This window comes from Phocoena sinus, chromosome 19, assembly GCF_008692025.1.
Source record: "Phocoena sinus isolate mPhoSin1 chromosome 19, mPhoSin1.pri, whole genome shotgun sequence".
Taxonomy (NCBI): domain Eukaryota; kingdom Metazoa; phylum Chordata; class Mammalia; order Artiodactyla; family Phocoenidae; genus Phocoena; species Phocoena sinus.
This window is the reverse complement of record NC_045781.1, coordinates 29449531-29474840: the sequence shown is the minus strand read 5'-3', so window position 1 is coordinate 29474840 and position 25310 is coordinate 29449531. Positions and strand designations below refer to the sequence as shown.

Here is a 25310-nt window from a genome sequence, read left to right as displayed (position 1 = left end):
CGTGTCCCCTGCAGTGGAAGCGCAGAGCCCTAACCACTGAACCACCAGGGAGTTCCCCAAGAATCCACTAATTAACGTTGGTGCAGAACTAGTACAGGAAGAGGGGTACCTTGATGGAGGAAAATAGAGAGCCAAGACAAAAACCAAAGCATGAGTATGGATTGGGACAAAGTAAAGGCAGCGTTGAAATAACGAGAAAAAGATTGGATTGTTTACCAAATAACGTTAGGACAGCTGACGTTTATGTGCAAATAAAAATGACTACCTATTACACACCTTACCATACCACAAATTCACGATGGATTAAAGGTTGAATGTAAAGACAAAACCAGAAAAGTACAAGGAAAACAATAGATAACTATTACATTTGTTAATTTTGGTTAGAGAAGGAGTTTAAGAAGGATGTTTGAAGTCTATCATCAAAGCCAGACACTAAAGAGGAAAAGGATTGACTCCTTAAAAACAAAAAACTTCCATATGACAGAAACCTCCTTAAACAAAATTAAAAAACAAACAATTGGGGAAAACACTTACTGCTTATGTGACAGACCAAACGTTAATACCTTCAATATGTGCTTTTTTATGGTTGCTTTCAACTGAAGAGTGCTGCTCAAACTTGCTGAAACATGCATGGGGATTTGCTAGCTTCTGTAACTGGAGAGCCCAGGGATGGAGAGGCCTGAAGCTTCCATCATGAGGAAGCCATGTTGGTTGCCTGTAGCCCGGTCTCTCCTATCCTACCAGCCTAACAGTCCTCCAGGAAAGAGTGCTGCTTCTCTGATCACTCCAGCATAGAAGCTTTTGGAAGGATTCTGACCCAGTTTGGGTCACAGGTCCATCACTGAATAACCCCTGTGGCTGAAGGAAGGTTTCTTTCTCTTTTGCTCCTGTTTCTCTTTTGTTCTGAGATTCTAGTGTGTTACCCACTGATGATTCTACCCAGGCATGGATCATGTGCTACGCTTGTGGCAGGGAAAGCGGTAGGTCAGTGCTACACAAACTACTTGGGATGAATTTTTCATAATACAGAGAGATTCTGTTATCAGAATAAGGGAAGAGGAATGCTAAGGGGAAAAAACAGCAGATTTTCACTAACATATGTAAAGAGCTCTCACAAATCAATAAGAACTAGTATGTTCAAAAATCCATGAAAAGCCATAATGATTCATCATTAATTAAATTTCACTTTTCCTTAGTCCTATTCTTTTATATCTCTGCTGAATGCTTTCCAAGGTTGTAGTTGGCTACTTTGACAAATTAAGCTGTTGTAATTTATCACAAGATGCTAATATGTTATAATGAGCTTCCTCTCCTCTTAGGTAACCCATAGAGTGCAGGGGCTTCCTACAGACAATGTTTTAATCAAAGGATTGTCTCAGTTGTGAGGATTTTAGGCATGAAAACTAAGATACAGTCCCTCAGGCAGAATGAATGCTCAAATCTTTATTTCACTAGCATTCAATAAATCTTCTTGTATCTTTGACAAGCAAGGGAAGGCCTTGTTCTTTTGGTTTTTCTTGAATAACCTGTGATTTTGCAGTTATTTTATGTGCATATTTCTTAAATGAATTTAGGGCCCTGAACTTTACTGATTTTTTTTCAAATTTAGTTTGTCTCATTGCAAGAAAGATTAGATTATTACTTTTATATAATTTATATGTTTTTTATAAATATAAATTTTTATCTATTAGATTTCAAGTTGCTGCTTTTTAAAAAACATACAGGCTGTATATTTTAGGCCTAAATGAGAGTATACATAGAAGGTAAAAAGTTCAATTTTTGAGAAAACAACATTTCTATTAACTTAGAACCCTGACACTCAGGAAGCATGATTATTTTGATGTTTTGTTTGTCTGCTTTTAAATTTTGCACATTATTTTTATGAAAGAGAAGGAGCCAATGGCAGGGAGTTAATTCAGAGACCCTCTCAAGTTTATATTTCACTGAGTAAATAAAAGTATATGCTTAACCCTTTATGTGTGCTCGGAGGCATTATTCACCTTCTCTGTGTCTCAGATTCATCATTTTTGAACAGGGATTACAATAGGAGCTACCTCACAGGATGGTTGTAAGGGTGCAATGAGTTAAAAGTGCTTTGAAAAGTGCCTGGCCCAAAGTAAGTGCAGAGCAGTTGCTATGCCTATTATTCATGTCATTTCTAACCATAGCCCATCCTACCGACAGTTATGTAGCTGACACTGTTCAGAAGTCCTTGGGAGGTTAGGAAGTACCTCCTGCGTGACAGAATGCAGTTGAATAGAGTTGAGAAGCTTACTTCCTTGAACTAGAATTCTCTGGAAATAGATGTTTCAACTATGGATAAAAGAAGTGAGCACTACCATTAATCAGAAACATAAAAAGTTCTCAGAATTCCTTGTTACCTCTCTGTAGTCCTTATTCTATGATGATTTATCCACTGAGGTTTCTGTGTTCTCTACTAATCTGTGAATTCAAAGGATGGCTATGATTTATTTACTATTAATTTCCTCGACCCACTATGGGCCTATCACAGAGGGGCTCACTGAATATTTGTTGAATGAATGAATGAATGAATGAGCTAATGAACAAATAACCGAACAGGCATACAACGCTCCAACCCTTTTATATAAATAGTACCCTACTGAGAAGTATACAAGTCAGGACTAGAAGCCCCAGAGGCCAACTACCTGGAGAGCAATGGGACAGATTTTATCTACTTGCAATCTATTAAAAGATCATCCTTCAAAAATTCTTTAAAGTGTCTTAAGAAGAGGAAATTCCATCATCACGTGTGCTTCAGCCATGAATTTCAACATTTCTTCTTTGAAAAAACATGAACTATTAAACCAACACAGATAAAATCTTTTGACTACTTTTATTGATCATTCATGCATATACACTGTTAAAGTTGAAACAGAATTGAAAGGTGGTAACCAAAAGGGAAGGTAAGTTAATTTAGAGAAATTTAAAGGATGAGAGGGAAGCAATAAACATGGTTGAATTTGCTGAATATTTTTCTATGCTGGGGAAAAAAATATTACCTGATAGGTATTTGATACTTGAACAGAATGAAATAGCTCGATTCAGAAAATATTTCGAAGCTTTGATTTTCTTTTGATGCAGTAGGTGAGGTCTTTTATTTTTTTAAGAAAGTATCTAGCAGTTCTGTTTGAATGATCGTTCAGTATCTCTCTGCAGACATAACTTGTTTTATTGCACTTGGCTTTATTGACCTTTGCAGATATTGTGTTTTTTACAGATTGATGGTTCGTGGCAACCCCTGTCAGGCAAGTCTGTGGGCGCCATTTTTCCAATAGCATTTGCTCACTTTGGGTCTCTGTGTCCCATTTGGTAGTTCTCACAATATTTCACTTTTTCATTATTATCATATTTGTTATGGTGATCAGTGACGTTTGATGTTACTATTGCAAAAAGATTACAACTCTCTAAAGGCTCAGATTATGGTGAGCGTTTTTTTTTATCGATAGTGGGGTTTGTTTGTTTTGGTTTTTTTGTGGCCTCTCCCGTTGCAGAGCACAGGCTCCGGACGCGCAGGCTCAGCGGCTATGGCTCACGGGCCCAGCCGCTCCGCGGCATGTGGGATCCTCCCGGACCGGGGCACGAACCTACATCCCCTGCATCGGCAGGCGGACTCTCAACCACTGCGCCACCAGAGAAGCCCACGATAGTGTTTTTTAATTAAGGTATCTACATTGTTTTTGTACAGAACACTATTGAGCACTTAATAGACTGCAGTATAGTGTAAACATAACTTTTACAGGCCCTAGGAAACCAAAACATTCGTGTGACTCACTTTATTGCGATATTTGATTTATTGCTGTGGCCTGGAACCAAACCTACAGTGTCTCCGAGGAATTTCAGGTTGAGTATGATGAGCAATTGGATTCGGTTCAGCTTATAGCTCACAAAGGTTGTGTGTTTCATTCTGGTGGGGTGGTTGTTGTCACCCCTCGGTCTGGCTGACACCTCCAGCTATTGTGAAACTCAGGGGTCTCCCCTGGAACTGTCAATGGAGACCCCAAATGAGATCAAATGAGGCAGACGCCTTAAATCAGAAGTGTCAGCTGAAGAAAGAGCTCTTTCCCTGGGTTCCTGCAGTGAGCAGTCCAGGGACCCATCACTTAATTCAGAGCTAAAAGAACATAAGCGATGTGCTGGGTTTTCAGAAGTGGCGAACTGAAATCCTTTCCCCTCAAATTTCAGAATTAATCAAGAAATATCTACAAGCATCAGATAGATGAAGATCAAAATGTCATCTTTATTGCTGGCCTCACTCAATTAGAACATGTGGCTGGAATCTGTGGCCCAGTAATTGGGTTTCCACATCTTGCTTCTCACTCCCTACTCCAAGACAAGGTATTAGGACGGCCCCTTTGTAAAGCAGACACTTCCTTGGTCAACGGCAGATAGGGTCACTGTCTCCCATCTGAGAAATCTCATGAGTTCAGACCAGTAGAAATGGCCTTCCTACCTGCCTCCAGAAAGGAGATGCCAGGTCCAAGGTAACTCATCCTGTGGATGCAGAAGCAGGAGGAGATGCCCCCTCCAGGCAGACAGCCCTGAGACAGAGCCAGGACCAGCCAAGCCAAGCTCAGGCCAACTAGGCAGGTAGCTCCTTCTCCTCTGGGGAGCGAGTGAAGGGGAGAAAGGGACCAGCAGCATTAGGGAATAGCTGTCCACTTTCCACGTATTTTATCCTTGCCCTTTCGTCTCACAGTTCAAAACAGCACTTTGAAAACTTTCTTCAGAATTGAGTCCCTGAGTAAAAGCATCTTTATCCTTCAAAGGAGCCACTCCCATTGCTTTTTTTTGGCGGTACGCGGGCCTCTCACTGTTGTGGCCTCTCCCGTTACGGAGCACAGGCTCCGGATGCGCAGGCTCAGTGGCCATGGTTCACAGGCCCAGCCGCTCTGCGGCATGTGGGATCCTCCCGGACCGGGGCACGAACTCGTGTCCCCTGCATCGGCAGGCGGACTCTCAACCACTGTGCCACCAGGGAAGCCCTCCCATTGCTTTTAAGTCAGGAGAGCCATGGTTGACTTTTTCTAGAAATCCCCCTTTCCATCATGCCTACCCCTTCACCAGAGGTTCCTGTCCTTGTCACTTTCTTCATCCTAAACAACTGAAAGTCTGCGGCCCTTTCTTGCTAAGAAGGGCCTCTTGTGTTGTCTCACACCAGCCCAGGTGGCTCTCACCCATTTCGAGACATTTTTCTCCCTCTCCCAAGCACCTGCCCTCTACCCAGCACACACAACTCGGAAGCTCTGATCTCCGCCAAAGCCTTGGACCATTTGGATTATTTCCTGAGCACTTACTGTAGTCACAGCCTGTCTTAGAAGACTTAGTAAAGGTAGGGAATTGATTCCCTGTATATACTAGCTTTCTCTATACTTACTAAATGTACGACTGGAAACATTGACGTCGTTGATTTTGTTGTCATGTTCTGTTGCGTGTGAGTTCTTGGGCCGTTGAATTCATTCATTCAACTCCATCATTTATTCATTTACCTACTAATGTTTCTGCAGTGTGCTTGGCCCTGTGCTGAACCTGGGGTTACAGATAGGAATAATGCTCAGTTCCCATCTTTGGGAAATCAGTCTGGGGGGAGGGATGGACGTAATAGATATTTTACAATATGGCCAGGTAAACTGAATCATAGAAGCACATTGAAGCGAGGTCTTGGTTGAAGGTTGAAGGGTGAGGGAGACCAGGACATTTTGGCATGTCCTGGTCTCCTTCCGTGTGAAGAAGAGTGGAATGTACCGCAGGAACAGTGAAAGGCAGGCTGGGCCCAATCTGTGGAAGGCTTTGTAAGACAGAAGAAGGAGTTTAAACGTCATTCTGTAAGCAACAGGGAGCTGGCAGAGATTCTAAGCAGAGGTGTAACTCGATCAGCTTTTTATTAGGGAGATAACTCTGCATCAGGCGGATGGGATTCATTCTTAGAAAAGTTAATCCTTCCAGGGCAATAGGCACTTGGCTTCTGAGCAGCCTGGCTTTCAGCTCAGTGTTTGGAGGGTCTTGAGCGATATTGATGTAATTGAGCTTTTAGCAAAAAAGATGAAATCGTAATAGCCAATATGTCTAAAATGAAAAGAACGTGATTTGCCTTATAATAAGGTACCCCCCTTAAAAATAAATCTTTAATTCAACCTATGAATTTTTAATGCCAAGAACGCAGCATAATACTTAGAAATTGAAACTTGAGATACAGGCATGGCAAAAATCATCCCTACAGTGGATTTGGGGCATACAAATTGAGCAGTATGAACTATTGACACCTCCTGGTGGCAGCAGATGTGTGCTGTTTGCTTGGTCAAAACAAGAGGGAAATGTATCAAAGGCATTAAAAATAAATAACACTGGCAGCCCGGGAGGAAGGGATGGGAGGATGAAATGGCCCTGGTCTCAGGACCGACCTGGTAGAGACCTGCTGGAAGAGAGAGATGGCAGAGGGAGGCCTCAGGTGACCAGGGCCAGCCGCCACTGCTCCTAGTGAGAAGGGCTGAGCAAGGGCGTCTGACAAATTTAAAACCAAAAGGTAGATGACTGAGATCGGTGTTCCAGAATGTCCACTGGCAGCTCTTTTGTTGCTGTTGGTTTATTTTAAATGTATTTATTTGTTTTTATTCTTGGCTGTGTTGGGTCTTCGTTGCTGTGTGCGGCTTTCTCTAGTTGAGGCAAGCGGGGGCTACTCTTTGCGGTGCACAGGCTTCTCATTGCGGTGGCTTCTCTCGTTGAGGAGCACAGGCTCTAGGCACGCGGGCTCAGTAGTTTTGGCTCGTGGGCTCTAGAGCGCAGGCTCAGTAGTTGTGGCGCACAGACTTAGTTGCTCCGCGGCATGTGGGATTTTCCCAGACCAGGGATCAAACCCGTGCTCCCTGCATTAGCAGGCGGGTTCTTTTTTTTTTTTTTTTTTTTTTTTTTTTTTGCGGTACGCGAGCCTCTCACTGCTGTGGCCTCTCCCATTGCGGAGCACAGGCTCCGGATGTGCAGGCTCAGCGGCCATGGCTCACGGGCCAGCCGCTCTGCAGCATGTGGGATCCTCCCGGACTGGGGCACGAACCCGCGTCCCCTGCTTCGGCAGGCGGACTCTCAACCACTGCGCCACCAGGGAAGCCTTCAGCTCAAAATCTAAAATGAAGAGTTGAAGTTTCTTAGGAGAGTCTGGGAGTCACCTAACAACTGTGGTACCTCAGTCAGGGGAACCGTGAAGCCCAGTGAAAAAGGCTTATTTCTGTCGGAGGCTCCTTACCAACTCTGGCAGTGATAAACATGACATGGCATGTCGCTCTGCTCTCCCCAACCCCCAGACCAAGAAGGCTCTATGAATTAGCTTCAGCTCACAAGGAACAGGTCAGACAGAGGCCCCCAATTTTGTGAAATCCCAGGGAGAGAACACTACACGTAATTTATTTCTATCACTCTGCATCTGAGGCTTAAACACACACCAACTTCATAGTCCCAGGCCAGCCGTCTGCCGGGGTTCAGAGCCCGGTCCGGACCCAGGCCGGACTGGGTTTCATCTCGCGACCTCCGATGGCACCAGCGGATCGGCCTGGCTCAGGGCGACCTGGTCCTTCTTCTCCTGCTTTAAGACCTGCTCCTCCCACAGTGCCTGGACCACGTGATAGGCGGTGAGCACCACGAGCTTGGGCTTCTCCTCATCGAAGAGCCGCTCGTTGGCCTCCGGGTACAGCTGGTGGGGCCCGACTGCGCGCACATGTGCCGGCAGGTGCAGGAACTCGTGGGCCTTGAGGTCGCAGTCGCGCATCCGGGACCCCGGCAGCCACCAGCGGCCCACGAAGCCCACATCTGGGATCCGGTCCAGGAAGTCGGCCCAGCAGGGCAGCAGGTCGCGGCAGCGGGCCTGGTGGGGGCTGACCTGGGCGTCGAAGGGCGTCTCATACACCAGCGAGTAGAGGCCCGGGCTCACGGGGCGCCGGTGGCCGCGACCCGGAAGTCAGAGCGGCTGCTGCAAGGACGCTTCCGAGTCGCGTTGCGTGAGGCGGCCGCCAGCGTAAGGAGGGTCCCCGACGCTTCGAGAGATCGCTCCAGGCCAGGGCGTAGCAGGCCGCCGCCTCCCCGCAGGCCTCGGAGGAGTCCCGGAGCGGAGCGAGGGCCCCCGGAGCCCAACCGCGCCCACTTGCCGGGCTTGGCAGACGTAGCGTCGCCCTCCCTTCCGCGGCTTCCGGACCAGAATCCCTCCGGAGCGGCCACCGCCCTTCTCTTCAGCTTGGCCAGGTATGCGAAGCGGAAGGCCAGGGGAGTCTCTTCTGCTCAAGCGCCAACATTGCGGTTCGTGGCCCCTTTTTAATTTAAAAAAAAGAAAAGAAAATGAGATTTTACGACTGCTTGCGTAGAAGAGAAATAGAAACAGGTGTGGATTTCATTTGCCTTTATGCCAACACAGTGAAAGTATGCATCTTGCTTCTTGCAAGAAGCGGACGTTCTTGTGCTATGGGCCCCAGGGGCGCGGTGCCCGCAGCATCTCCTGGCAAAGTCGGCCCCGAGGGGGGGCAGCCGGAGAGGCAAAAGGTCACGCGGGGAAAGAGGTGAGCTTCGCTTTAAAGGAACCTGGAGGGCTTCCCTGGTGACGCAGTGGTTGGGAGTCCGCCTGCCGATGCAGGGGACACGAGTTCGTGCCCCGGTCCGGGAGGATCCCACATGCCGCGGAGCGGCTGGGCCCCTGAGCTATGGCCGCTGAGCCTGCGCGTCCGGAGCCCGTGCTCCACAATGGGAGAGGCCACAACAGTGAGAGGCCCGCGTACCGCAAAAAAAAAAAAAAAAAAAAAAAAAAAAAAAAAAAAAGGAACCTGGAATCAAACTTGCACCCAGCCACTTATTCCTGTTTGGCTTCAGGCAAGTTACTTGCTCTGAGCCTCAAGTTTCTCCGACGTCAAATGAGGATAATAAATCAGAGCAGCTCCCTAGGATTGCGGTGAGGGTTGAATGAGACAGTCCTCCAGACTCAGGACTTTACGATTGCTCAGTGTCTGACATTTAGTAAGCGCTCCATAAATGGCGGCTGTTACTATTCTTATTATTTTATTATCATCGTCTTCCCTAAGGGTTTGACCCATTTGGCCAGTATGGTTGCTCAGCTCAGAGCAGGGCGGACACCTGTCTGCCCACCCACTTCCTCCCTGGCAAGGTGAGCAGGGATCTTTCCTCCTGCAGGCATTAGGTCTAATTCATGGTGGCCTCACCTTGGGTTCCTCTTGCAAAGGGCATGTGGGCCCATCGGGCTGCAGAGCCAACTGGTTGGTAACGCCCACCCCTAGGCACAAGCTGATGAACCTCACCCTGTGTTCATAGTTTGGGAGGGCAGTGATGGTAGCAGCCATCGCCCTGCTCTGTGACTGCTGAGATTATCACATTCCAGGGTGCTAAAAACCCGCAATCATTATTTAACGCATTTGGTTGAATTTCAGGCCTTTTTTTTTTTTTGCTATGTACACAGATTATTATAAATTTATTAAAAGGACACTATTTAAGGACCTGAATCTATTCTTACACATTATTACTGGAGAGTAAAAAAGTTCCATGAAATTTGAGTGTGTGTGTTTGGGTCTTTTGCTAGCCTAAAGTTTCCATAACTACATCTGTTTAAGATTCTGTGGGTATGGAAATCTCATATTGTTGATCTAGAAGGGCTATTTTTGCTTTACCAAAGGCCAATCACACAGGTCAGTGGCAACCCCTCCCCCTGCCTTGCTCAACTGCTATTCTTTGGGCATTAATTTTAATGTTTAAATAGCAAGTGCATTTTCCAAAGACTGCATAAAGCACTAGATAAGCAGAAGGCCACTGGCTTGGGAAGAGGAGAATGCTCAGCGAAGCCTTTCGCATAGAGAGAATGCTGAATATCTCCACCATTATTTAGCATCAGAATCAGTTATGGTTGTCTGACTGATGGACAATTTTTTCCCTACCTGCTCTCTTTGCAAGTGACCTATACTGTCTAGACAGCTGCATATTATTTATGCATTCATTTCAGATTTTATGATTTTTGTTTGTTTCAGTAAAGTTGTGCAGGTTTCATGCAGCCAACTGTTGGAAATGTACTTCATGAAAAGCCATATAATTGCACCAGGTGAATGCTTGCTTTCTTAGAGTTGTGTCACCATTAAAATTTTTAAAAAGTGGTTTTTTTTTTTAAGAAAAGACCATTATATGAGCTCTGAAAAAAAATGAGACCAAACTTTCCAACTTCAGCCCAAACACACACACACACACACACACACACACACACACACACACACACACACACACTCCCCTCCTATCTTCAGAGTACCAGCAGCAGGCCATGGAGAGAATTAAAGACAGCTAATTTCAAAGGTTCTTAATCAATTCAAGTTGATCCCATTTGTTGATTAGGGAGTCAAAACGCATTATTTGCATTCTGTTTCAAATTCAGAATTTTCTTCAGGAGATTTGAGGCTGGAGAAATCTCTTTCAGAGCGATCCCTTGGGCAATAAGGGAGTTAATTTGAAAGCTCTGGTGAGTCTGATGGGTTTTGAAAGTTTCACATGAAACATTTATAATGGCTCCTTTCAGGGTGGTGGATTTTGGTTGAGTGTGTGTGTGTGTGTGTGTGTGTGTGTGTGTGTGTGTGTACTTGTGTGCATGAGGGTTCTTCAGGAGTCATGAACCAGTGGCTGAAGCTTTGTGTAATTATCTGGGTAGTGAACAAAATGCCCCATTTCCATCCAGATACATGGTGTTCTGTAGACATTACAGTTGGAGAAGGGCAAATAACACGAAGTTTAGGATTAAATGGAGGGACATTCCCTTCCCGAGGTGCATCTGAAGCTTGGGGCTAATTCTGTGCAGGTCTCAGGCCCCTAGTCTGACCAGCCCCACTGCCTTGGATGCACAGTTTGGAACTGTGTCTTTTCCTGGCTTTATTGTGGGAAGACTTTCTACATGAGACTGAAATTTGGTATGGGTTCCTTCAAGCCCATGACCTGGTGAGCTCTGGGAGACATGCCCTGACCAGCGTCAGAGGAAGTGAACCCGAGGGCCAGTTCTCCTGGGAGGACGTGCTCAGTGTAACCAGAAGTGAGGGCATGCATCTGGAAGTCCCTCCCGTCGGATTTCACCTCCCGCCCTCCCAACCCCAGTGAATTTTGCTAAAAAAATCCCAGCCCTGCTTAGAAAAGAAGCATGTTGATGTGTGTGCCCTACATATTGGAAGAAACTATTTCTTTGGGGCAAGATTATACATTAACCTACTTGCATCTCATTTATGTCAACTGGAGATGGTGAGGGTGAACATTTCATAGGAATTATATGAAGAAAAAAATGTAGCTCCAGCTGGGTACACTTTGTTCTGTATCTTTGGAGTCTTACCCCTAGCCCCTCAATACGTACCCGCTTACACTGCTTCCATGTTCCATGGGGAGTCACAATGGACACCTTAAAATTGACCCTGGTCACCAAATTGTCAACCATGTTCTGTTTATCAGCCAACACCAACATTAAATCGTAAAACTTGCTTACCAGGTGGCTAAAGTTATTTGGGATGTAGAAATATCACAATGAAGAAAGCAAACAGTCTTCACCACTCTTACAGAAGGGGAGAAAGCTTCACCTAAGTACCAATTCTAAAACACACCATTTCCTTCGATAACGGCAAAGTGGTCCTTTTCAAAGGCTGTTTCTTTCTCAGCTTTGATTTCATTTTCTGTTCCGTTCCTACAGTATAAGGTTAATTCCCACATTCTGCATATTGCCTGGAGTTCAGCACACATGTTCACTGAGGTGTACCGCCCTCAAATAACTTCGCTGCCTCTTTCACCCACTGTTAGGAAGTATATTTAAAAGAAATTGCCTTTTATAGATTTAAATTACAAAAGTACTGATATCATGCAAAAGGCAGTTTAACTCATGCAGGCATACAAATAGGTAAATCTTAGGGAAAAAGATACCAAGGCTAATATGAATGTAAATAGGATTAGCTGCCTGCATTAGCAGCGGCTGTGAAATTTAAAGTACTTTCTGTTAGGTTATTCTTTAAAATACACCTATATTTCATGTGTGCATTTGTAGATATTTGGGAATATATTTTACTTTGTCTTGAATTTTGTAACAAGTATAGACAACGGTCCTGAGCTCCACTTATTGACAGCCAAAGTAGAAGGGGAATTTAACTTTCTTGACGGTTAAATATTTATTGATGTAGAATTTTAAATCTCTAGGAAAATAGGACACATTTTGACCAAGAAAACAGAGATTCATATTGCAAAGAAATTAGAAAACCGAGTGTCTAGTGGTTTTATTTTTCTTTTAAGAAAAGCCTTGTTTGTTCCCAAAGGTTGAATCAGATGTCAGTGAGCAGTTCAGAGCAGGGATTGGCAAACAGTAGCCAATGGGCTGGATCCAGCTCCCTGCCTGTTTTTGTTCATCCTCCAAGGTAGGAATGGTTTTCACATTTTTCAATGGTTGTAAAAAAATCAGAAAAAGGGTACTTCATGACACATAAAAATTACGTTAAATTCAAAACTTAGTATCCATAAATAAAGTTTTATTGGAATATGGCCATGATCACGTGTTTAAACATTGGCCGCTTTCTCACTCTAATAGCAGATTTGAGGAGCTTATGGCCTCTAGGGTCTAAAAGATTTACCATTTGCCTTTCACAGAAAAAGCTTGCCAGCTTTAGGTTTAGAGTAAAAGTATCTTTATGCACTTTATTGTTGAGAATCAAAATTACATTATTGGAGTTGGAACTCCATTCTGAAAAGAATCTCTCATATTTGTTTACATTGAGATTATTTTCTTAGCTAGAAGCATCAGAAACAAATTATAGGTAATAAGGCATTTTTAAAAAGTAAGCCACAAGCTAACAGAGCACCTAAGGGCTACAGGTATGAGTCTTTGGATGGAAAGATGTGTGGCCAAGTGAGAGGGAAGAGCCTGGATCTGGAGTCCAACTCCCTGGGCTCATATCTCTGGTCTGCGACATAAGTTATCATGCTAACCTTCTTTTTTTTTTTTTTTTTTTTGCGGTACGTGGGTCTCTCACTGTTGTGGCCTCTCCCGTTGCAGAGCACAGGCTCCAGACGTGCAGGCTCAGCGGCCATGGCTCACGGGCCCAGCCGCTCTGCGGCATGTGGGATCTTCCCGGACCGGGGCACGAACCCGTGTCCCCTGCATCGGCAGGCAGACTCTCAACCACTGCGCCGCCAGGGAAGCCCAGTGCTTAACCTTCTTGCTCCATAGTTTCCTTATCAGTAAAATGGGGGCAATAATGAAAACTTGTCTCATAGGGCTTTGCCAGAATTAAATGAGATGATGCATTATCACGTTTAGAAGAGTGCCGGTCGGCAAAGCTCAGTTAGCGCTGGTTATTTTATTTTTTTTTAATATAGGATGTTGGCATTTAAATCCTTGTGTATTCTGAGAGTTCACTTCCATGATAGAAGCACCTATTCTTTAGGTCACAATATTTTGAAAGGGTTCATTAGGTAACATCACTTTGGGGTTTTGGAACACTTCCATGTGATGTGCATGCCAGCTGAGGATAAAATGCTAAAAATACAGCTTCCAGGAGTCACTGATCAGGAGTCAGTTTTCTCAAGCTGTGCTGAGGAATGGGATGGGACCAAAAGAATTGCTGAATTGATTTGCTTCAATCCAGCCTGTCCTATATTACTTAATTTTAGATCTAGTTAAGAATATTCACTTAGTCCATCATTTTCACATGAAGACATCAAGGTCCAGAGACTGGGATAGACTCAGCCAAGCCACACAATAAAGCAACCCCAGAGCCATGAGAGAACTCAGGACTTATAACTCTCAGACCTGGAGCCTAACAGTAAAAACACATGCACTCAGCACCCTTTTTCTTAGACCATGATACTTAGCATGAGCTTAGCATGGTGCTCAGCACTTAGTAAGTGCTCAGTAAACACAAGAACAACAAAAAAGAATGAACGAATGAGCTACCTGAAATCTTCAAAGCCCTTTAAAACACACAGAAGCATGAGAAAGATTTAGTCCAATGGTTAAATGAAGAAAACGCTCCACAAAGAATTTTTTATGGTAGATCTGCCCCAGTATCTTACACCTGAGCACCTGCTGTGATCAGTAGAGTCCAGTCCATCACTTTTTTTGCCAGTAAGAGTTTGAATGATTAGTGATTCAGTCCATACATAATGAGTTTATGCTTTTTCCTTTTCCCTTTCACCTACTCATAATTTATATTATAGTGATATATTATATGGATCTCTATAAACCCCCTCCAATACATATTGGAATAAGGTAAAGTGTGCATAAATAAGTGAATGGATATATGGATGGATAAAATACATAAAAGTGAGAAGGAGAATAAATGGATAAGTAGGTAAAAAAGAGACGGTCAGCCAACAGCCATAAATTGCTTAGATGGGTATGCAGTAGGTGCTTAATGAATATCTGTTGACAGGATAGCTAGATTAATATATTTTAGAAAGCTTTTCAACATGCAAAATTGCAACAGAATGTAACCTGACCATTAACTTGACCAAACTGGGCACATTGTTCCAGAGCCCTGGAGTTAGATGAGCTTTCTTCTGTCTGGCCTCAAAAGGAGCACGGGAATACAAGGGCACCTCCTTCCCAGACCAAGTTTGATGCACGAAAATGTAGACTCCCAAAACAGATCAAAGAGCCATGCATCTCACTATTCATTCATTCATCGAGTCCCTGCATTTTTGCCAGACCAGTACTAAATGTTGGACATCCAAAGCATTGTGCTTACCCTCGTGGAGCTTATAGTCTAGAAGAGCAACTAACATTAAACAGATATTCACGAAATATTGCAACGTAGTTACACTTCACTAGAGAGGGTGCCCCAGGATATGGCATGTGAAGATTGGTTTGGCTAAATGGTACCTTTATTTAGCAAACCTTTAGTGGAGAAGACCTGATGGAGGAGGACAGATTTAATAATATATGTTCTCCTGGTGTTTAATGGTGTGTGAAGTCCTTCCCACAGGTGGGATGCCTGATCACAATCCAACCATCAGCACTTTGGGGCATTTCTGTTCTCAGTGGAAAGCTTGTAAAACCAAGAGTCAGAGAAACCCATTGATCGAGAACTACCTTGGTCCACATAGGCCTCTTTTCTAAGGCTGTATGCACAAAGCCAAGGTCACTTGGAGGAAGCAGGAAAGAACTCAACTTTTGAAGATGCAGCAAAGGGTTAGACAGCCCTGTTAGTTGACTGCATAACTGGTTCATCAATTGGCTACTGTCTCAATGTGATTATGAATATTCCTCTTACACAAATAATAAATAACTGATATTTTAAGTAAGCATCATTAGTAAGTTATGCACTTGATAATTTGGTGGAAGCACTTGATGAGCGCCTAGATTGTACAAAACATTGATCTACATGCGGTGGATATGGGGGCCTCGAAGGTGTGCCCCTCACATCTCCCTTCCAGAAAGAACTTGCCATTCAGCTACAAAGAAAGCAGTTACCTCAAGCCTCTATTTGTTGGCCTTCAGAATCCACCTCAGCTTTCAGCCAAGACCATGCTCTTCCTAGGCAGTCCCTAGGTCTTGGCCATTTTTGCCCCATGCAGAACTCCACCAACGGCAACCATTGTTCTGGAGCTTCCTGTTGAATTGGTTAAGAGTTCATCGCATGAACATTATGTTCTGAGGCTCTTTCTTCCTAATCCTGCTTCCTCCCCACTTTTCCTTTCACTGGTATCAGCTCTGCATTGTGGTCCAATCTTGCTTCCTCCTTTGTACCAGTCTCCCTTCTAAGATGGTTCCCAATGATTCCCAGTCTCCCAGCATTCACACCCTTGTGTAATCTCCTCTCCTTGGCTATTGGCTGGACCTAATGACTCACTTTTAATAAATGGAAATCAGCCAAAAAACGATGGGAAGTCATGTCTGTGACTTCGGTCTCCCTAGGGCTCTCTTGCTCTCTCCCCCAGTTACTCACTCTGATGAAACAGGCTGCCATATTGTGAGCTGCCCTATGGAAAGGCAAGAAATTTAGGGTAGACTCCAGCCAGTAGTCACCTGAGGGCCTCAGATCAATAGCCTTCAAGGAACTGAATTCTGTCAATAACCATATAAGTGATCTTGGAAGCAAATCCTTCTCCACTTGAGCCTTTAGATAAGAGCAGAGTTTCAGCTGACACTGATTGCAGCCTTGTGAATCAGAAGTACCTAGTTAACTTGCGCCATATTCTTGACCCACAGTAACTATGGGGAAATTTGTTACACAGCAATGACTAAATAACACATCCACTTTTATCTTTCATAGGCATTACTCCTTTCTGGAGGACCCAGCTGGCACATAGGTCATCACATCTGAGCCTTGGGAGAAAAGTCAAGGTAGGAAATGCAGACCTGATGGTCAGCAGCATAGACGTGGAACAAGAGATGCTATCATTTTGGAGCACGAGGTTGAGAAGGGAAGGGATCGGGTTGGGATCTGTGCATAGCTTCAGGCATTGGAATAAGAGCCAGCCAAGGAGACAGAGGAGGGATCAGAGAGCTTCCTCCTCTGGGACATCTTTCCTCACTCTTCCGTGACTCCTCCCCACTGCTCCCCTGCAGGGGTTGGTGAGATGCTACCCCACACCCACCACCCCGTTTCCTCCCAATGCAAGTCATCCTGCTGTATCATAATTGTTGATTTCAGTGTCAGCCTCCCTAAGAACCCACAAGAGATCCTTGAGGGCAGGGCTAGTGTCTTCTTCACCTTGACTTCCCAGTGTTTCACAAGGTTGATGCTTAGTAGGAACCCATGTAATGTGTGAACAAATGTATGATCAGAATGTATGAAACCAGCAAAATGGGATGTAAGTTTGACTGTTAAAACATAACTCAGTGAACAATTCTGTATTAAAACCTTAAGAAGGGGGCTTCCCTGGTGGCGCAGTGGTTAAGAATCCGCCTGCCGATGCAGGGGACACGGGTTCGAGCCCTGGTCCGGGAAGATCCCACATGCCGTGGAGCAACTAAGCCCGTGGGCCATAACTGCTGAAGCCCACGCGCCTAGAGCCCATACTCCGCAACAAGAGAAGCCACCGCAATGAGAAGCCCACGTACCGCAACGAAGAGTAGCCCTCACTCACCGCAACTAGAGAAAGCCCGTGCACAACAGCGAAGACCCAACACAGCCAAAAATAAATAAATAAAATAAATCTAAAAAAATATTTTAAGAAGGTAGATCTCAAGTTTCTTACTGTAATTAAAGAAAAAAAAAAAAACCTAAACCAAAAAACTATAGCTCAGCTTTGTCAACATCTGCCCTGTAATACATGCAAAGTAATATATGCAGTTTTCTCAGTTAACCTTCCTAACTCTGTGAGACAGTGACTGCTATTTCCCACTTCACAGGGAGGAGACCAAAGATGATGCATTAGCTAGTGGGCAGCAAAGATAGAGCTTGAATGTGGGGACTTTGAGGTCCCGCTCTGCATGGGAACTAAAAGTTAGGTGAAGGCTCCCCAGCCCTCAGTCTGGACTTAGAATCTGCTTCTTGTGTCCAGGGGCTGAGTCTCCAGGCAGTAGAATCTGCCTTCCCTTCTCCCTTCAGTCATCTGGATCCTAGGAAGTTCAGTCCCTGCTGGCTGAGATCTCTGCGGTGACTGGCCAGGTTGGGTGAAATGTCTGAGATCAGCTTTTTGTGGGGAGAGGCTGGGCTGTAAACAGGAGTAGTATTCTAACCGCTTACCACCCAGCATGCTCTGTTTACCTGTGGTTGGCTTCAGTGTCATGAAGATACAGACATCATCTGTCCTTTGAGCTATGTCACAACTATTTGTTGCAAAGTAAAAATTTAGTCAATAAGCAAGTCATTTTTCTTCCTTTTGGATCACTTCTCCTTACCCATCCCTCCCCTGCCCTAAATTGACAAGGCATATGGCTGTTATACAGATAGCATCTCAGTAAGCTGATTTTTCCTGGCAACATCAACAATATGATGCAATAATGTGAGGACTGTACACATGCAGGTGCAAAAGCTTTTGAAGTATCAGGGTGGGTACGTTTTCCTTGTAGTATAAAATCTGCATGCTGAGTGAGCGTCTGCTAGTCACTGCGTATTCATATTATGGCAATAGCCAGTTAGTTGCACAATCACTGGGCACATTTTGGTTAGATGCATACCATGTTTTTCCAAGAACAATTAAAAACTACCTGGAAACGGTCATGGAAAGTGTCCTTTGTTGATTTGACTCAGTTAAACAATGATTTCAAATAACTTTTGATCTAAATTTCTGTATAGGGCCTCCAAATAAACCACTTAGTGACAAGCTTTATCTGTTTCTAATTTATAATAGAGCAAAAAGAAAATTTATTTTAGGGTCCAGGAAATACTTCCTTAATCTCGATGTGTCCTATCACTACAGGGAGTAGCTTTGAAGAGGTGGAGATATCAACTCAGCAAACGAAACCAGAATAAGGCAAGGGTGCTGCTTTGATAGGAGAATTAGTTAGTTCCACTCACAAAGAGGCTACAAGGCAGTGGGACAAGCATAAACTTAGGAGACTTGCTTCTTTATTGAAAGTGTGGTCCATGGACCAGCAGCGTGAACATCACCTGAGAGCTTGTGAAAGATGCAGAATCTCAGGCCCCACCTTAGACCTGTGGAATCAGAATGTGCAGGTTAAGAAGAGGCCCAGGTGATTCTTATGCACATTAAACTCTGAAAAACTGCTGTAGCATCAGCCTGTAACTAGACAAACCGGAGTGCTATTCTCCATCTTTAAAATGAGGAGTTTGGCCTAGAGTGGTGCTTCCTAAAGTAGGATCTTCCAGATACTGCTATCCTAAGATGCTCCTTGGGAAAGAGGATTCTGTGGTCAAACATGTTAATGAACAATGAATGTTAGCTTATTCAAGGCTCTGATAAGTCCTGCAATAAAGGAACCTTTTTAAGTAGTATTATTTGATCTCTAAACCATTTTTCACTAAAATTCCATCCCATGGAATTAGTGTTCTACTGAGCATGCTCTGAGGGAAATTGTTTTGTTTTTTTTTGGTTTTTTCTTTTGCAGTACACGGGCCTCTCACTGTTGTGGCCTCTCCTGTTGTGGAGCGCAGGCTCCGGACGCGCAGGCTCAGCGGCCATGGCTCACGGTCCCAGCCACTCCGTGGCGTGTGGGATCTTCCCGGACTGGGGTACGAACCCGTGTCCCCTGCATCAGCAGGTGGACTTTCAACCACTGCGCCACCAGGGAAGCCCAGGGAAATTGTTTTTAAAAGTCCTCTTTACCTCCCCAATTCTATAAAATACATGTCCTCTACGAATTTTAGTCAGCATTTGTGTTGTGACAGGTGGTCCTCTCAGTAATCTTCAACCAAAGCTAAATGTCTCCTCTTTCCCAGCTTGTTTGAACCTTTAGAATGCTTGACCTGGAAGCTTAAGCCAAAAGATAAATAGTATAGGGGGACCAACCGCTTTCCCTAGACTGTCCTGGTTTTAGCACTCAAAATTCTTCATCCCAGGAAACCCCTCAGACCAGGGCAGTTGTTAACCCAAAAAATAGATCCGTCTTAACAAGATTGACAAGAGGCTCGTTTTCCATTCCCCTTCTTTCTCCTCCCCTCCCTATCTAGTCCCCGTCTCTACCTGGCTCCCCTCAAATGATCAGCACGGGAGGAGTTGCCTGGTGGTTTGGTCAGATTGAAAGACACATGAGAAAAAGGGTAGTAGGTGTTGAGTTTGCAGACACAAACCATGTGGGTCGCAGTTCCAATGAATGGAGTTGTCCCGTTCAGCCAACCTGATACAAGAAGAAATCCCAAGCTTAAGGTAGAGTGTGAGTCTTTGCTTCCCAAACAGATTCATCATACTGTTGAAAAATAAAGACCTACTTTGGAGGAAACATGAATGCTAAACATGTCAGGTGTATTTTTGTATCTTTTAATCAGTTCTTGAAGAAACGCAGTATCCCCTATGGTGATGAAATCTAGATCGCTCAAGTTTCTGGGTATGGAAATTTGGGGCAGGAAACACCTAGACAGCCCCTGCCCTTGAATCTTTTTTTTCCTGAGGCTTTCAAATATATTACATTTGATTGACAAGATCCGCACATGTGTACAAATTTCCTAGTTCAGGGATTTTTTTTTTTTCCTTGCTACAGTCCAACCTCTATGAAGTATTCTTTGTTAAAGAATACTTTGTGGAGTCCTCCTTCTAATCCCTATAATTCTAAATTCCAGCCTTACCTCACTGTGCATTGCATTTTCCTAGTTTCAGTTCTATGGAACGTTTTAAAAGACACCATTGCAACCAGAACTGGATGCCTCAGTTTTTGCAAAAGCAAAAACAAGTACTAGCATCCTTTAAATAACTATTTTCTGATGTTAGTGTTGAATTAATCCAAGAAATGAATATGTATTGATGGTATTCTTTTGGGTTTTGAAAATCCTTACAACCACATAATTAAATGAGTGCCTTTAGAAATACTGATAAAAGCCCATTGCCATTCAAATATCTATACAAGACAATGGCCGTAAGCTGTGGGCTTGGGAGATTAGTTTGGCCACGAGCCAGTGTTTATCACAATATTTCCATCTCAGCTGATAAAATTTAATCATTCTTATTTAAATAGAAATCAGAATTAATGCAGGTTTTAAAGAGAAGGAATAATAAACGAATCACACTATCTTTATTTCAGAGCTCCTGGCATATATTGTCTATTCAGAATGGAAATGCTAGCAGTTGTTGTGTTGTTTTTCTACCTTGGACTTTCATTCCAGAGTCCTCCAAAATAAGGAGCTATTGCTTCTAGAATATTTATGTCTTCAGCTCTGCTTCAAATAAAGTGGTTCCCACCCTCCTCTCCAGTGGGATAAGCAGGGCTTTGCGTGTGCCAGGGGTTGTGACTTGAGTTGGAAGCAGCAGGGCACGTACTTGAGTGATTTCTCCCAGAGGGGCCATGGGTTTGGACTGTCCATTCACATCCTCTTGCCTGGGTCCCTCAAGACCAACAGCGGGAATTGAGGAGGCATCCAGTGTAGATGGAGTGTGTGGCTGGCTTTGGACCAGAACCGTAGTGCTGCCAGAGGTCAAGTCCAGAGCCAAGTCTATCCCTGGAACAGAGACCACAGCTTCATGTAAGCAGTTACAGCCTAAAGAAACCTTATTGGTCATTTAGTTCAACCCACTCATTTTGTGGACTAGGAAGTTGAAATCCAGAAAGCAGAATTGACTTGATTCTTCAGGGTCACCCTTCAAGATAGCAGTCTTGTTAGTACCACACTAACCAGGCAAGTCAGATCTCCAGACCCCAGCCTTGTGTTCTTTAGACTTTGTACGGTCCTTTTAGCCCTGGGCTAGACCTGGAGTGGATGCAACTCAGTACTATTTTATGTGACTCTGCCTATACATTTTTGGTGCATGTCTCAAATGGTGTGTACCAAACCAAACCCGTTCAGATTTAAATAACTCCCCATCCACAAAATAAACAAACCAACTAAAGGAACCACATTTTACCTCAGGATTTTTATTTCTTGGGTGGAGAGGTGTAGACAACCTTATTTCTCTTCCTCCTCCTTGAAATAATATTTTTTTAAATTTAAATGTCTTACATTTAGATATAAAAAAACCCAGTTTCCCTGTCATTTCATTGTCTACATAATATTGCTAATATTAAAAAAATAAAATAATTCCAATAGGTAAAATTTACTGATCATTTACTATGCTCTAGGCACGTTACTATCTCATTTAATCCATACAACATCCCAGTGAAGTGGGTACCATTTTTATTCCCATTTTACAGTTGAGAAAACTGAGGCTCAGAGGGGTCAAGTAACTTTCTCAAAGTCACCCAGCTAGCAAGTGACAGAGCTAGGAGTCTAGTGGTAGAGCTAGTCATAGTCCTAACAGCTTATCAAAATGCAGTCTGGCTGTAGGCTCTGGCTCTTAACCATGATTCCATACAGCCTCAGAAATGTGGATTCTTAATTTAGCCAGCACTAAGGACTTACCCGAATTTTTAGTTTCATTTCCTCTTCAAACTTTATGATGAATCCCATTGTTTTCCATGACTGTATACTCTCTCCCAGTTGGAATGAGGCCCTAGTAAAGTCATTTGGTGTAAACAGTTAAATTTGTTAGAAAAGGCATTTTGGAATCAATTTGACTCTATTGCTTTTGACTTTGTTATGAATTTCAGTTTGGGTTAAGGGTGTATCAGACTTCAAAACATCTGGTTAGGTCATTTAAGAACCTTCCTGAGATTTCACAACCCCTTAAGACTTCCTTTCAAATGCAGACATTTCCTCTGTCACCACACTCTTACAAATGCTTTGAGAAACAATGAAACAGTGCTTTATTCATCTGCAATAATGTAAAGAAGACCTCCTTAATCTGGCATCAGTGGGAGTAAGATGTTTCACATGAGTGAAATTTCCAGATACCTCGACCTTAGACGAGATGACCTTAGCTCTTAGATTTAAGAGCTGGGAATTTTTTCTCAATAGGTTTTGATAGTCACACATTCCTTTCTTTTCTGTTTTCTTTCTGTTTGTTTTTCTTGGGTTTTAACCTTTCTTGATAACCCAGAGCTATGGTCGTAATCATGAATAATATACTATGTACCCTAGTTGGAGGCTCTGGGAAAAGTGATCTTTTGGGATTTGAGACTTGCAAACAAATGCCACTTTGTAATGAAAGCATCCCTTAAATTATTTGACGCCTTTAGAACTTAAACTATAAGCAGGATGATATAATTTGAGAATCATGCAGTAGTTTGAATACAAATACCATGCTTGCATTTTGATAGGCTGTTAGGATTATGAAGACAAGTTGAGAGGTTAGTTAACTGTTATGGGTGGTCTGGGCTCACTTAGCATAATGTCCTTCAGGTTCATCCACATTGCTGCAAATGGCAAGATTTCCGTCCTTTTTAAGACTGAATAATATTCCGTTGCATGTATACACCACATTTTCTTTGTCCGTTCATCCTTCCATGGACATTTAGGTTGCTTCCATGTCTCCTATTGTGAATAATGCTGCAGTAAACATTTGGGTGCATATACCTCTTATAGGTCCTTTTGTTTGTTGCCCTTAGCTTGTGTGTTTTAGTCTCTGTCAAACTGAAATTTCAAACATAATAACTCAATTGAGAAACTCATGAGTGACAGATGGTCCTCTGTCTCCATTATTTATGATCATGTCTCGACTTAAAAATTAACCAGGTAGTGAAGAAAGTCACGTTTTGCACGACATTGGAGGCTGTTCCAACCAGTTAGTTGCTTTAAAAGGAATATTGGTCTTTAGATGTCCTAAGTGTCCCTTTAGGAGTCTGCCTGACCAAGAAAAAGAGAGAACAAACTTAACTGAGGTCCCAGCAGTTCTGTCCGTTCCAACCCGAGTCCCAGGGTGAACAGACAGTGCTGACCCCCAAAGAGGCAAAAGGCAGAGAGTCTGGGCTTCCCAGGCCATGCCCATTAGACTTGACCTAGATCAAGTTTCCCCATCATCCCCATCCACTTACGGGGGTCTGTGCTGGTAAATACCATTTTGGGCAGGTTCTCCTTGTTTTTTTTTCCGTGGTTACTGCAGGGGCACTCTTGCTGGACTTACTGTATTTCCTGCTGCTGCCAAAGTAACATTGGTCATTCTCCATCACCTTTGTGTTAATTCCCCAGAGAGAACCTTGGATTCAGGACTTTTGAGAACCCTCCTCTCTCCCATCCCTCTTTTCCAGCTTTTCCTGCCCCTCCACTCACTAACTCAGGCACTTAACCCCCCTCTGCCCAGGTAGTCCTTCAGTTATTCCCACCTGTCAGTCACTTTCCCTTTCCTTTCCCCCCCCCCTCCCCTCTGCAGATTTGTACCCTCCACCTACTGGTTCTAGTCCCAGCCTGCTCTCTAACGCTGTGTGATCCTTGGCAGGTTGCTGCACCTCTCTGGACCCCATGTGTGCATCTATACAATAAGAGAGTTGAATTGGATCAGCAGTCCCAAACCCAAGTGCAGGCAGGGTTCCAAAACGAGAAAATAAGACTGATATACTTTCTTTGCATATGAAATGATACTTAAAAAATTCTTCCCCTTCCCATCAAAACCTACTTGCTTTGATTTTTTTTTGCTGAAACACATTACCGTCTCTGTCTAGCTTTCATGTTTCAACCAAGGATAGAGACGAGGGGCTGAGAAGTAGGTCACAGTTCTGTTTGCTCTAAGAACAAAACTGCACAGGTATGATGACATATAGCAAATGACACCAGCCTCTGTGTTGTGAGGCAGTAGGGAGCAGTGGAGATTGTGGCAACTGGAAAGCGGGACACATGCCCAGGCTGAGGGAAGATCCTGTTGTGCAGCCCCAGATGGGTATAGCTTGGCTCTCCCTACCCCCAGTAGGATTTGGAAATTCAGGTTTTTAATATAAAAATCTCTCAATGTTTTATTTTCTTCTTAAACATTGGCATCTAATTTCAACTCTAAAATTAAAAAAAAAAATCATTATATTAGTGAGCACCGTGCAGGCCTAACAAAAGGGGCCTCTGAGCCATATTTGGCTTAGGGGAGACCAGTTTGCTTTCTGGGGATTATAGGGCCTCTTATAGAAGAGTCCCTATGCGTTTCCAGTTAATAATTCAGCACCTCTGAGTCACATCTTTACTCCATGGATTTTTAGCCCTTGCACATTCGATTTATACTAACCCAGCAATCATTTCATTCATTGCTTTGCAGTTTCTCCAACAGTTTCATTTCTGTGTTTTTATCTCATTATCCGGATCACTTGTTCCTTAGGGCTGAGCCAAGCGCTGGACTAGACTCCAGGGAGAATTGTTAGGGTGAAAGGCCCCGGTCTCTGCCTTGAAAGGGAGAAGATGGGATGGACCATAGCTGATCTGGGCAGAGGGTACCGGGGGAGGTGCAGCCCAGGATGGGCCTGAGGGCAAGGGCAGCCGTTCCTCAGGTCTTTTCTTGATTCCAGGTGTCATCTCTAGCCCCAGCTCCATAGTTCTTTGCCCAGACCACTGCAGGAACCCCCAATGACCCCCTAGAGCTAGTCTGGTCCCCTCCAGGCCTTTGAAATCACAACAGCCAGAGTGACTTATTATGTTCATCTGGCCTATTCTAAACCTTGTAAGGGCTTCTCATTGCTCTTTGGATGAAACCCCTAGGCGTTAATGGGGCCTAAGAAGATCTGCCTGGTTTGACCCTCTCCAGTCCCATCTTCACATCCCTGCTGTCTTCTCCATTCTTGCCTTTCAGTTTCTCAAACACATTCCCTTTCCTCCCACACTGGGCCTTTGCACATCCTCTGCCCTCTGTGCAGATGCTGCCCTTTGCCTGGTTAAACCCTTCTCAGCATTCAGGTCTCAATA

General features: G+C 43.9%; 1 pseudogene; it reads right to left on the bottom strand.

The window, feature by feature from the left end:
* Positions 1-7522: 7522 nt before the first annotated feature.
* Positions 7523-23492, bottom strand: LOC116744732 (annotated as a pseudogene).
* Between the last annotated feature and the right edge of the window lie 1818 nt (positions 23493-25310).